This window comes from Mesoplodon bidens (assembly GCF_964165515.1).
Source record: "Mesoplodon bidens genome assembly, chromosome: 3".
Classification (NCBI taxonomy): Eukaryota; Metazoa; Chordata; class Mammalia; order Artiodactyla; family Ziphiidae; genus Mesoplodon; species Mesoplodon bidens.
This window is the reverse complement of record NC_138178.1, coordinates 106465945-106480265: the sequence shown is the minus strand read 5'-3', so window position 1 is coordinate 106480265 and position 14321 is coordinate 106465945. Positions and strand designations below refer to the sequence as shown.

General features: G+C 37.2%; 1 protein-coding gene across 1 annotated transcript in view; it reads left to right on the top strand.

Moving 5' to 3' along the window:
- Positions 1-14321, top strand: part of LOC308614321 (uncharacterized protein) — a 59805-nt gene that overhangs the window by 45356 nt on the left and 128 nt on the right. The window lies entirely within an intron of this gene.

The following is a 14321-nucleotide window of genomic DNA, read 5'->3' as shown; positions in this document are numbered from 1 at the left end:
AGCCATCTGATCCTGAGTTTTCCTTCATTGGGAGATTTTCAATTACTGATTTAATCTCCTAGCTAGTAATTGATCTATTCACATTTACTATTTCTTCCTGATTCAGTCTTGGTAAGTTGTATGTTTCTAAGATTTTTTTCCATTTCTTCTAGTTTGTCCACTTGGTTGGCATATATAGTTGTTCATAGTAGCCTTTTATGATCTTTGAATTTCTGTGGTATCTGTTGTAATGTCTCCTTTTTCATTTATAATTTTGTTCATTTGGGTCCTTTCTCTTTTCTCCTTGGTTAGTCTGGCTAAGGGTTTGACACTTCTGTTTATCTTTTCAAAGAACCAACTCTTAATTTGGTTAATCTTCTCTATTGTTTTTCTGCTCTCTATATCACTTATTTCTGTTCTAATCTATTATTTCCTTTCTTCTGATAACTTTGGGCTCATTTTGTCTTTTTCTAATTCTTTAAGGCATAGAGGTAAATTGTTTATTTGGAATCTTTCTTGCTTCTTAATGTAGGTATTTATTACTCTGAACTTCCCTCTTAGAACTGTTTTTAATGTATCCCACAAGTTCTGGTGTGTTGTGTTTCCATTTTTATTGTCTCAAAAGAATTTTTTATTTCTTTTTAATTTCTTCTTTGATCCATTGGTTGTTCAGGAGAGTGTTGTTTAATTTTTTTTTTTTGAGAATTTTCTGGTTTTCATCTGTTATTGATTTCTAGTTCCATGCCATTTTGATCAGAGAAGATACTTGTTATGATTTCATTCTTCTAGAATTTGCTAAGATTTGTTTTGTGGCCTAACAAGTGGTCTATCCTAGAAAATGTTTCATGTGCACTTGAGAAGAATTCTCTGTGGATGAGCTACCTATGTATCTATGAGCTTTGATTTTTATTTTAAGATTCCACAAATAAATGAGATAATATAGTATTTGCTTTTCTTGTCAAACTTATTTTACTTAGCATAATGCCTTCAAGGTCCATCCATGTTGTCCAAATGGAAGAATTTCCTCCTTTTGGTAGCTGAATAATATTCCATTGTGTATATGTAGAGAGAGACCACACAAGATAGTGATTTTATATTTTTCAGATAAATACCCCAAAATGAAATTGTTGGATCATATGATAGTTCTATTTTTAATTCTTTGAGGAAGCTTCATACTATTTTCCATAGTTATTATACCAATTTACATTCCCACCATCAGTGCACAAGAGTTTCCATTTCTCCACATCCTCACCAACAATTGCTGTTTCTTGTCTTTTTTGATATTAACCATTCTAACTGGTGAGAGGTAATATCTTTTGTGGTTTTAATTTGTAATTATCCTTCTCTTCTTTTGAAATGTTTTTACATTTATTATCTCCTTTTCATTTTATTTCATTTCATATCACTGCTTTTATTAAGTAAATGCCATTTTAACCATTTTCCCACCTTCATTCTTTCCTACTCAGTGGTCCTCTGGTAGTCTTCCTAAAATACTACTTTAGGAAATCCTTATCCTACAAAACCTTCAGTGACTCTCCATTGTCTGCATGGTCATAATAGTATCCATTCTAGAACTGGAAAGGCTCCTTAACACTCAAGTTAGCAAGACTTCATAATTTTATAAAAGACCCTACTGGTTTTATCCACTTAACATGACTGGAGAATTTTTAAAGTTGAAATAATTAAGTAAGAAAAATAGCAATAGGAGGAGAGTGTGGCCCAGATTTATTGGAATGGAGGCTTTACAATGGCATAAGTGATATTAACAAAACCAAAGAAAGAATTTAAGAGAGGGAGGGAATATCTCCATCCATGGTCTTTAAAAAGCCCCCATTAAATCAGATATTAGAATTTAATCTTTTTGTTGCCCCCAGTCCATATGGGCTTACTCACCTTCTAATGTTTCCTACTGCCTAAACCAAAAGCAACTCTGTCAGCATATATATATATATATATACACACACAAACAAAACTGGGAGCCTATCTTGCAAAATGACTCCTAGAAATTTATTCATTGGTCAGTCTAATCATATGACTATGAGATAAAATTACTCACAGATTTGCCTGCAAGCAAGGAGAGGGTGGTAAAACTCAGCTACTTATGCTTCAGTGAAGAGAAAATTCTAGAATTACTAATGTTCCTTGCAGCATCAGTTGGGATCACAGATAGTCATGGAAGAAAACATGTAATTCAGAGAGAAAAGTACTTCTGTTTTTCTGCTGAGCTAACTCCTCTGGTATTTTTGTGTTTTAACCAGGGCATTTTTTTGGTTACAATATTAATTTTTATAGTGAAAATCAGGATGGACATGCTGTTCTAGGCACTCAGGACACAGAGGCCAAGCTTCTCCATATGTATTTATGTATATGGGTTAAATATTCAAAGTAGGCCTATGGATAGTCAGCATGAGGAGAAGGATTCACAGAAACTAAATTGGTCAGTGTGTAACTACGTAGCTCCATTTAAGGACAAGAAGCCCAGTAGATCTGGAAGTACTCCCAATTCTGTCAGTATAGAGGAGTTATCTATTCTGAAATACAGACATAACCTCATTTTATTGTTTCACTTTATTGCACTTCCCAGATATTGAGTGTTTTACAAGTTGAAGATTTGTGGCAACTTTGTGTCAAGCAAATCTGTCAGCACCATGTTTCCAACAGCATTTGCTCACTTTGTGTCTCTGTGTCACATTTTGGTAATTAGCACAAAATTTCAAACTCTTTCATTATTATTATATTTATTTTGGTGATCTGTGATCAGTGATCTTTGATGTTACTGTTGCAAAAATTTTCAACTTTCTGAAGGCTCAGATGGCTCATTTTTAGCAATAAAGTATTTCTAAATTAAGGTATATACATTGGATTTTAGGCATGATGCTATTGCACACTTAATAAAGTATAATATAAACATAACTTTTGTATGCCCTGGGAAATCAAATATTCCTGTGACTCATTTTATTGTGATATCCACTTTATTGAGGTGGGTGATCTGGAACAAAATCAATATCTCCAAGGTATGCCTATAGTGATATTTTATTGAGTTTTTCTAGATATGGAATCAACTATAATATCTAAACCATTTTGCATTCATTAAGCAGTGATATATTATATTTTAATATATTAGACACATTTAATATACTATTATATTAATTCAGTTTTTCCAGTCTCTACACATTTGTTCAGAGTTTCATTTTCATAAAACTTCCCACATTTTCTATCTGAACAAAATCCATGCTTTGTCAGTCTACATCAATTATTGATAGGAGGTGAATTATATGGGAGAATGACATTCATTGCAAAGTCTAATGATTGTAACAGTCACCTCCAGGATTTCAGTATTTCAACTAAAATGTGCTATTTTTAAATACTAAAATACTAGTAACATATCACCAAAAATATCAGGAATTTTTTTTGTTTTTGTTGTTTCATATTTTATTATTGAATAGTTTAGGTAATGTAACTACCCCAACAAATAAAGCCTTAGTCTTAGTGACTGAATTCAACAGAAGTTTATTTCTTCATCAGGTAAAACCCATTTGACAGTAAGAATGTCTTCTAAGGTCAATCCAGGCATTGAATCCAGCTTGCTGGTTATAAGAGAGAAGGTGGACAAAGCACACCTGCTTCTTAATTTTTTTTTTTTTTTTTTGTGGTATGCGGGCCTCTCACTGCTGTGGCCTCTCCTGCTGCAGAGCACAGGCTCCGGACGCGCAGGCTCAGTGGCCATGGCTCACGGGCCCAGCCGCTCTGCGGCATGTGGGATCCTCCCGGACCGGGGCACGAACCCGTGTCCCCTGCATCGGCAGGCGGACTCTCAACCACTGCGCCACCAGGGAAGCCCCACACCTGCTTCTTAAATGTCCTTACCTGGAATTAACACAAAGCAGTGAGAACTAGTCCCATGATTCCATTGGGTTTCAAGGGACCTGGGAAATGTAGTCTCTGTCCAGGCAGCTGCTGCCCAGCAGCAATTCTACAGCATGAAATAGGATCATAGATCTTTGGTATCCAGTTAGCTATTTCTGCCACAAATACCTTTATTTAAGTGTTTTAACAAAATGTGAAAACTCAGTTATTTACAGCTTAAAATCAAAATCAGTGACTCATTGGAATTGTGCAAAAGGATACACATTTGCATAAATTACAGGTTTAGTTAGATATATAGTTACCCCTGTATAGTTGTATTACTGAAAGTTTGTACTGGAAGAATAGAAGCCTTCCAAAACTAGTATTGAAATTGACATAGGTTATTTTGCAATAGAATTTCCATCTACATGAGATAAAACTGAAAAAAATAAAGAAATTTAATTTTTAAAATAATATATACTATCTATTATGAGTTTTAAAATGTTTTTTAATAAATATTTCATGCAAGTTAAAAAATAAGGGAGAGGTTATTTGAAGTTGGAATCAAAAGAAAAATTTGGACCTAGAGCAGGGGTTGGGAAATTATGGCCAACAGGAGGAATCTGGCCCATAGGCTGTATCGTAAATAAAGTTTTATTGGAACAGAGCCATGTCTATTCACTTACATTGCCTATGGCTGCCTAGCAGAATTAAGTAGTATGCCCTGCAAAGCTGAAAATGTATACTATCTGACCCTTAATAGAAAAATTTTGCTGGCCTCTGTACTACAGAAATAATTGCCTCTTCACCTTTCCACCAACTCGTGTAAAGTCAGGAACAGGTTTATCAGTAGCTAGAAAAATTTGCACAAAAATACTTTTAATTGAATAATGACATGTTTGACCCACTTTGTTTTTAATCTCACCCTTAAAAAAAAGATCAAACAATATTATTGTCAGTTTTAATGACTGATTAAATTTCCTTCATTTTAGATAATAATTATCATTTTATTTGGAAAATACATTAATTATTTTATCTGCTAACAATTTGTGTTAGAAAGATAACATACTTTAATATATATTGTAAATTTATGCTTTATTTTAAATGTGTAATGTATTTATCCATTTTGTGTTTAAATTGTATTAGACATGTGGGTCAATAAAATATTTATAAGCTCTAGTCAGAGTATCTATTATTCTCATTAAGCTTCATTATTTCTAACACTGGAAAATTCCCATTATTCCATTGATATGGATGTTCGAATTAAAGGAGGATTAATCAAGTTACTTCAAAGTCACCTATCTATTTACACACCAAGTCTCTGAAAAACATACACACCTCCTTCAAGAATCTTCTGGACATGATTAGTAAATAAAAGCAGTGGGCACTGAATGACTGAAGTGTCTCTGAAGTCTGGGGATAGAAACCAGAGTAGAGTTGTCACTGTCTTCCCCTTCTAGGAGGTGGATATGAGAAAAGCTGATCAGTAGTGGATGTTACTCACAGTGACTACAGGGACAAGTGGAAGTTCAGATTTGGATTTTAATTAACTAAACAACTTTGGAAAGGTGTTTCAACTCCTCTCTCTGAGCTTTCGTTGTATTCAACTATTAAAGGAGGAATAGACTAGTGGTTTCTCATATACTTTAATACTAGTGGTTTCTCATATACTTTAATGTAAGTTTTTAGATATGTATAGTTCAAGGCATGTTTGCTCTTATACGTGAATAACATAGATGACAGATAGATACATAGATAACTCTTCCCTTATAACAGATGACTCTGAGAAAGGGTGATCAGTAGTGAGTGTTATTCATAACAACCATAGGAAGAGGTAGAAAGAGAGCTGGAATGAAAGGCAGGGCTTTAGCTTTCTAAAGTTCAGATTCTGACTTTATGTAGAAAGAAAAAAAGAAATAAATAAATAAAGGAAGAAAGAAAGCGGGCTTCCCTGGTGGCTCAGTGGTTAAGACTCCTCCTGCCAGTGCAGGGGACATGGGTACGAGCCCTGGTCTGGGAAGATCCCACATGCCGCGAAGCAAGTAAGCCTGTGCGCCACAACTACTGAGCCCACGTGCCACAACCACTGAAGCCCAAGTGCCTAGAGCCCATGCTCCACAACAAGAGAAGCCACCACAATGAGAAGCCTGCACGGTACAATGAAGAGTAGCCCCCACTCGCTGCAACTAGAGAAAGCCTGCGCACAGCAACGAAGACCCAACACAGCCAAAAATAAATAAATAAATAAATTTTTTAAAAAAAGGAAGGCAGGCAGGCACGGAGGGAGAGAGAGAGTTGGGGTAAGAAAGCCTTAGAACCCCACATTTCCACTCCACAATCTCCTAGAATATGAAATGCAAATCCAATAATTGAAGTAGAGGATGAGAGGTCTAGGTGCCCATTTTCTAGTCCATCCATTTTTTTTTCTATTGCTCTTAACACTCTTTTTAGGAATCTCGAATGGAAAACAGCATTTGAAAAATTACTTTCAAAAATAGTATCTGACCTTCCACTTTCTACATTGTTTAAAGTCCCTCTTTGTTAGTGAAGCATTTCTTGACTTTTTAAGTTCTTTTTCATCTTCTACCCCCTCCCCCAGTTCCTGCAGTAGTTCTTCTTCTTCTGGTTTTTTACCCTTTCATGCCCTGCATTTTGAAAGCTCATCTATGATTATACTGATTTCTTGAATTTTTATTTAGTTTTTAATTCATTTGGTCTGGTCCTACCAGCAGAGCGTAAGGCTCTCATTTCTCCCTGCCCCTACCACAGTACCTAGTATGGTGCCTTACTAACCACTGTAGTATGTTGATCCTTACAGAGATTGGAAGGAGGTATGTCTTGATCCACCACTCTGTACCATATCTCCAACCTGATGTTTGACGTGTTTGGGTTTTTTTGTTTTTTTTTTTAAATAAATTTATTTATTTATTTATTTATTGGCTGTGTACGGTCTTTGTTGCTGCGTGCAGGCTTTCTCTAGTTGCGGCAAGTGGGGGCTATTCTTCATTGTGGTGCGTGGGCTTCTCATTGCGGTGGCTTCTGTTGTTGTGGAGCACGGGCTCTAGGCACGCAGGCTTCTGTAGTTGTGGCACTCAGGCTCGGTAGTTGTGGCTCATGGGCTGTAGAGCGCAGGCTCAGTAGTTGTGGTGCACAGGCTTAGTTGGTCCATGGCATGTGGGATCTTCCCGGACCAGGGCTCGAACCGTGTCCCCTGCATTGGCAGGCGGATTCTTTTTTTTTTTTTTTTGCTGTACGCGGGCTCTCACTGTTGTGGCCTCTCCCATTGTGGAGCATAGGCTCCAGACACGCAGGCTCAGCGGCCATGGCTCACGGGCCCAGCCGCTCTGCGGCACGTGGGATCCTCCCAGACCGGGGCACGAACCTGTGTCCCCTGCATCGGCAGGCGGACTCTCAACCACTGCGCCACCAGGGAAGCCCCATGACCTGTTCTTGAGCACAGGGAGTAGTTTAATTCCACACAGTTGAGTGCTGGAAAATATACCTCCCACCCCACTCCCCCCCTCCCCCCCCCGCCAGTAATCCTGTAAGATTTCACTTTCCATATTATGTTTTACTTTAGTCAGAGAAATGGAGCTGGCTAATCAAATTGTTTAATGCCATGGTACCCTGTACCATTTGCCCCTTGCCTAGTACTTTCATTATTTTGGGGGGTAGTTATCTGGCTTACAAGAACCTTTAACAGTATCCATTGCAGTCAGACAAATAAAATTCTTGCATTCTGCTACTATAAAGAATTCTGATAATTATCACTCATCCCTGAAAAGTGAATGACCCAAAACGGAGTACTCTACATCTTCAAATAGCAATTTTGTATTATAATAGGATTGTGCTGGAAATGTACTCCTAGGGGATTGTTCAACTAGGATACCCTTCAGCTAAAAATATTTCCTGTTTGGGTATTTGAAAGAGATTAAAGAAGATCGATAAATATAATGGCTATTCAAAATTTGGAAACAGAAACAGAAAAAATGTGGGTACATATGCGTGTGTGTTTTGAAATGATAAATTATATTTATACTGGAGAAGATAAATGAACTTCAATCTCAAGATGAACCCAGCTAAGTTACATAGATACCGTGAAAGGTCTACTAAGCTGTCCTGAGTCTTATTGGTACAGTACTGTCAGGTGAGGCAAAGAAGAGCATATTTCAGCATTTGAAATCCCTCTAGTGACTAAATTGCTTATCTATAGTCATTTTTCAAAAGCCATAAAATCACTCGACATATTGAAAAAAAATGCCCCATTCTGGTAGTCTGGAAATATTTGTAGGGACCGAAAAGTTAAAATAAACTGTTGTCTTTATATAAGGTTGTTACCAATGCCTATTCAATAGTGCAGTACTCTGCATTTTTATTTCAGCAATGAAGATACATGATCTATCCACAACATCTCACTAGTTGTTCCTTAGTATGATGGCCTTTATTTATAAGTGATTGTGAAGAGAGCTATCGTCACTGACTAGAGAATAGGATAAGCTACCTGGCCCTTATGATGATAAAATGAACCTTGGCTACATTTAAAAAATTCTTATAGTAAGAGATTTATATTTCTGGCTATGGTGAATTAATTTGTAAAGACTAGCCTTTCCTTCCATAAGAATCAGAAAGGCTGAATAAAACTAAGAGAAATCCATTTGAATGTATTGGAAAAAATACAAAGTCAGCAAGGACTAAAGAGGCCAAGATCTTGGAGAAATACTAGAGAGAAGGGAATAACAGAGAAGTGAGCCTAATCACAGGTGAATTAATTTGTAAAGACTAGCCTGTCCTCCCATAAGAATCAGAAAGGCTGAATAAAACTAAGAGAAGTCTATTTGAATGTATTGGAAAAAATACAAAGTCAGCAAGAACTAGAGAGACCAAGATCTTGGAGAAGTATTGGAGAGAAGGGAACAACAGAGAGGTGAGCCTAATATTCAGTTCCTTCCCAATGTTTACTCATTCATAGATGTGGCCAAGGAGTTGAAAAGCTAAGCAGAACTTTATTCAATCTCCTAAAGCTTGGGAGACCATAGTTGGAGTTAGGGACTGTCAAAGTGAGATGGCTGGGCTTCTAGTTGGGATTTCTAAAGGTGCATCTTATGACAGAAAGAGTGAGAGAGCCATGGAATATCTCATGAGAAAGAGCAAATCAGAAAATGTATCATCCTTCTTAAAACTGATACCTAGCTTTAATCAGCTCAATCACAGATTGGATTAATATGTTTTCTTCATAGCCTAAAAAAACACGTCAAAAAATAAAAACACAAAATATTAAATCCTTGACAGAAGAGGACAAAATCTTTCAGACTCTCAAAATACTTCAACAGTTTTTCATACGCAGTGATTACTATTTGGTCAAAAGTTGCCATACACAGCAAAAGACATTGCCAAATGACCACAGATTATGGGCATAAAAGTGACAGTAGGAAGACACCCATGGGAGATACAGCTTTTGCAGTTATTAAACACAGAATTTTAAATAACCATGACAAATATGTCCAAGAATATAGATGACAAGATGGGGAATCTATGAAAAAGAATCAAATGAAAGTTATAGAATTGAAAATTATAATAATCATAACTAAGAACTCAACATATGAATATAAAAAAGAGCCAACAAATCTTTGTCTATTTTTCTATCTTCCACCACTAGAATATAAGTTTTGTGAGAACTGGGACTTTATCAATTGTTCCTCTGCAACATCTAAAACAATACCCGATAAATGATAGATATTCAACAGATATTTTTTTAAACGAAAGAATTAATGATAGCTTGGCAAGAGGCAAATAAAGTGACATACGCTTTTTTAAGGCCAGAGCTGTAAGCAAGGAGATAAGAAAGAAAAGACGCGGGCAGAAATATTTGTTGGCAGACGGGCAGCAAAAGATGAAGATAGGAAAGAACTGCAGATTCATAGACAAGCCTTCACTCAATTTGTTCTCTTATTTGCCACTCTCTACTTCTCTCAGCTGCCCCCATGATAATGAGACTTTTATCTGGATATGGGGAGGAATGGTTGAAGGCCATCTGTGGTTATTCACCTGCTATACAATCATGGGCTACCCAGAAGAGAGAGTGAGTAACTAAGTTGGTTCACACCTCAGTAGGAGAAGATAGAACCAGTAAGTGTCATGATAAAGCTTTCCTCATTCAGATGGTGCTCTTCTCTGAACCTCTTGCAGAGGGATTGCAGGAAAATCCTTAGAATCCTCTACAGCCCAGGAGTTGCAGGAAAATCCTTAGAATCTTCTACATGAACTACTTTTCTTTCAAAGGACATAAGGGGTCTCAATTTAGGCAGCAGGCAATATAGTTTTGTAATACTTGTGTTTTCAAAATTAGACGGTAATTTAAAGGAGCCATAATAATTAGAAAAGAAAGCAGGGGTAAAAAAGATGAGGAAGACAGGCAGGAACCAAGTAGCTCAGGCAGTTTATAGGCAATGCTTCTAACTTCAGAGCTTCTAACTTCTATTACAGCTTCTCTAAATACCTTCAAATTAACAGTAAGAGGGAAAGAAAAGGATTAGCTTTAGCTACAAAGTAGTTAGACTATAAGGAAATGTTGAAAGCAAAAATATAAAAGGCTAAAGTTAAGAGCTCCAAAGAGCTTTTCCTATGTCTGTAGCACACACACTTATTTGAGAACTTTCTCCATTGACGTATAGTGATCATTGTTAGATGGGCTCACCAATTTAGCCTGCTGTTTGGTTTCTTTGCTTTGATTATCAGTTCAGTGTTAGTGTTGTCTCTGTGGGGCTGGCGCAAGACATCTACTCTGGATCTCAGCTAGGTCAAATTGCAAGAGTCTGAATGAGCACAGTTGAATAACAAATCCAGGTCCAGTGAAAGGAGAGATCTTGGGGGCCATTGGCCAGGAAGCCATTTCTAGAAGAGCCAAGAAGACACACCAGAATCCCAGCAATCAGATACATGAGGCACCCTCCTCTGGGCAGTCTGGGATGAAGGCTAACTAGAACGACAACTGGCCAGGGGCAGGAGCTCAGGTCATACAAGGGCAGTTTAGAGCATTCTCCTTAATTTACAAACACTAGCACTCTGTATTAAGGTCTAGGAATGACCTCCTCAAAGTCTGCTCAGAGGGCCCGCTTGCTCTTTAACTGTATATGTTACAGTACAAAAGTCTTATTGGGGAGTTGGGTCCTCTCTCAATCAGTCCCATTCCCAAAAGTGATATATAGAGCAATTAAAAGAACACTTGGAAGCCTGTGAAAATATTAATGCTTTCCAGAGTTTGAGTAATTATTTTTGCTTAGTTTATCTGTGATTTTGCCTAGTCCCCATTATAAGAGATGTTGTTTTAATAACTGAGAACAGGGCTCTCTTCATTGAAGGATGGCAAAGAAGAAGGAGGGAGAAGTTAGTGACAGTGGCTTGAAGGATCATAGACAACCCTCTGTTAAAATTTTGCAAAAGAACACACACGCACGCACACATATAAATATATACACACAGTGAAATACAAGTGATTCTACTACAGCCCATTAGCTATTTATTTTATTCCTTTAAATCAGTGCCTTGCAATCCAGTAACACACTATGAAACTAGGTAAGGGGGCTGTTTTTTGTCACTCAGTGTGTCATGGTATAATTTTACCTATCATTATTTCAGCTGAAGGTGGCATTTAGGAGTTCATTAGTGATTAATAGAGCCCTCCATTGCTCAGAGATGATCCCAGATATTTAAGGAAAGCATTTAGTTTAGATTGACAGTTCTTCTACCCTTAGAATGTCTCTAAAACAAACAAACTAAAAAGTTATGGTGACTTCTATTAAGAAATGTATATTTCATGTAAATTTGCCATAAGCGGTAAGCAGCCATGACAATAAGACATAGCTCTCTCTCTCTCTCTCCCAGCAAGCTTCATTTCCCTATCAAAAGAGAGCAATGCTTGCAAGGTCTGAGTAGAAGACTCCTACCATTTTTCAGCACCGTCACTCTCTTTTTATGTTTTGTTCATAATGGCAACTGTCTGGCTTGATACATTGGTTCTGATGCTTTCACCTGCTTGTTGTCATTCAGGTGCTAAACGAGGAGGATGAATATGTATAATTCTTTCAAGAGTGCATTAGAATGACCCGTCTTGGCATATTTTATGACATATCCCAAAATAATCCCAGACCCTGATTATTTTGTGAAGTTGGCATTCCAGTTATACTGGTTGGCTTTTGATAGCTTGCCAACTTCCTCTGAGCATATGATTAATCAGTACAATAAAATGGGACACTCTAAAATGCAGGATTGATGCATGGGTAAGGATTTTTAAATTTTCATTCCTTTATCAGTCATTTGAGACAGTTTTAGTGGCTCGTTACCGGAAAGTATTTTAGGAAATCTTCCCCTATTTGATCACTGTTGCCAGTATTGTAAGCCTCTCTGGGGAGAAACGAATCTTTTGATTTTGATAAAGTTTCTTTCTTCCAGAATGAGGATGAAGTGGTTTCTTCTTTGAAACATTGTCAGGTGTCTTTTGATAGGTAATAGAAACCAATAGCAGCTGGGGAAACTTAGGCCAAATTAGTTAAAAGGCCTCTTGAGAACTAAGTGCAGGATTAAAATTGGAGAAGCCTCTTCTGTATATGCCTCTAGCAGGCTACCTGGGTAAACACATTTAAAGTTGGAAACCTGCAATTGTTTTCATTAATTCATTTATTTCATAAATTCTTAGTGAGCCCTATATGTCAGGGTCTATGATAGAAATGATGATACAAAGTCAATAGAGAGTCCCTGTCCTTAAGATACTCATAGTTTAGTTGTGGAGAAAGATAGATGAATATATGGAAAACATGCATTCAGTCTTAGAGCATCAAGTTAAACACAATCTTTCTGAGTTTAAGGGGTGGAAGGAAAGTGTTCACAGAAATCAACTGATAATCATTCAAACCTGAAAACTCCACTTTCAGTAAATGCCTTAGCAAAGATCATGGCTTAGTATTGATGACTCTAAACTAAGAATCAGCAAATGCATACTAGACCAGCTCATGTAGAAAGAAAGAAAAAGGTATATATTACAGAAAAGAGGAGTCAGGTCGGACTATTATTCTCTTAGTTACATCATTTAAAAGTTATTATCATTTCCTTACTGTGAAGAATTTGGAGTTTCATTTAAGGATACAATATATATCTTTCAAATTTGGTTCTCTTTAAGTATGTCTATTGGAGTCTATACAATTTTCTTTAATATTGTTAAACCATCTTCGGAAAATTATTTTTGTTGTCTTTATACTGTGCCAAGTTAAAGAATCCTTTAGCTATCGTATGTACATACTGGAACCTGGTGAACAGCCTTAACTAATAAGATCAAAATTCTGGTTCCCAGTGGCACCTCTGGCAGAATCCCATCTCACATGGGGAAGACCAAATATTGCCAAGGCAGGCACAGAGTCACTATGGTTTTCCATTCCTAACAAGTTCTCTTAGTGGGGGAGAAATGAAAGAGGATCCACAGGAGTGCAAGAAAAGATAGGAGAAGATTCAAAAGTTTCTGGAGTTTTAGGACAGTTTATCATATTTTGCTGCTTCTCAGCAGAAGTAGCAACACTGATTCACCAAGGCAGTGTTGTATGTCTCTTCCAAGATCTCTCTGTGTTCGTCTTTATTCCTACTATGGGCAACAGGAAGGACTGATTGTGTTGATGAAATTCTTAGCTCCCTCTAATTTCCATCTGTCCGCAGAATCACCCCCAATAAGCATACTATCTGAGTAAAACCATATTTATATGCAAAGTTTCCATACAATTCCACTACCCATTCCTCTCCCTAACTGAATTTGGTCCCTAAGTGCCCCTTGGATATTTCTGCTTCTTACATTTTATTTTTTGTACCCAGTCAGAACAATGAATGAGAACTGGATAGGATAAAACATGGAAGGTGGACAGTTACCTGCAAGGCGTATTCTCTCTGTGCTCACCTTCCCTAATTTCAATGGATTTCATAGGATAAAATGAACAAAGAGAGCAGCCCGTGAAGGAAAAGCAAGTCATCAAAAGACAAATTTTGTGAACAATAATAGGAGTTAGTGTTTAACGCTTACTAGATGCCAGTTACTTTTCTGTTTGCTTTAGTACACTAGAGCACTAATCCTTAGCTTATTTAATTCACCTTTGCACCCCCAGAAGTAAAGGAACCAATATTTGGGCCTGGGTAGTCTGACCCTGGAGCCATGTTCTTCTACCTGAAGAGCAAGCTCTTTTTCATCCTACCATCTACTCTCTCAAGCAATTCAAAGGGAGTCCAAAGTGGCAGCTTCAGCTTTAGATGAGGGGATGCTTTTGGACCCCTTTCTCTCAGGGCTTTGAATTTGACTGATCATTTGATATTTAAGAAGGAGTCCGTGCTGGTGAAAACAGGTTGTGTCTAGGAGACAGGAAAGGCTCTATTTTCTTAATGCTCTGTTGAATGGATTACAAAGTTAACTGTCTAACTGCCAATTTTATAGACCCAAACCAAAAACTCTGTGATGATTATGAAGT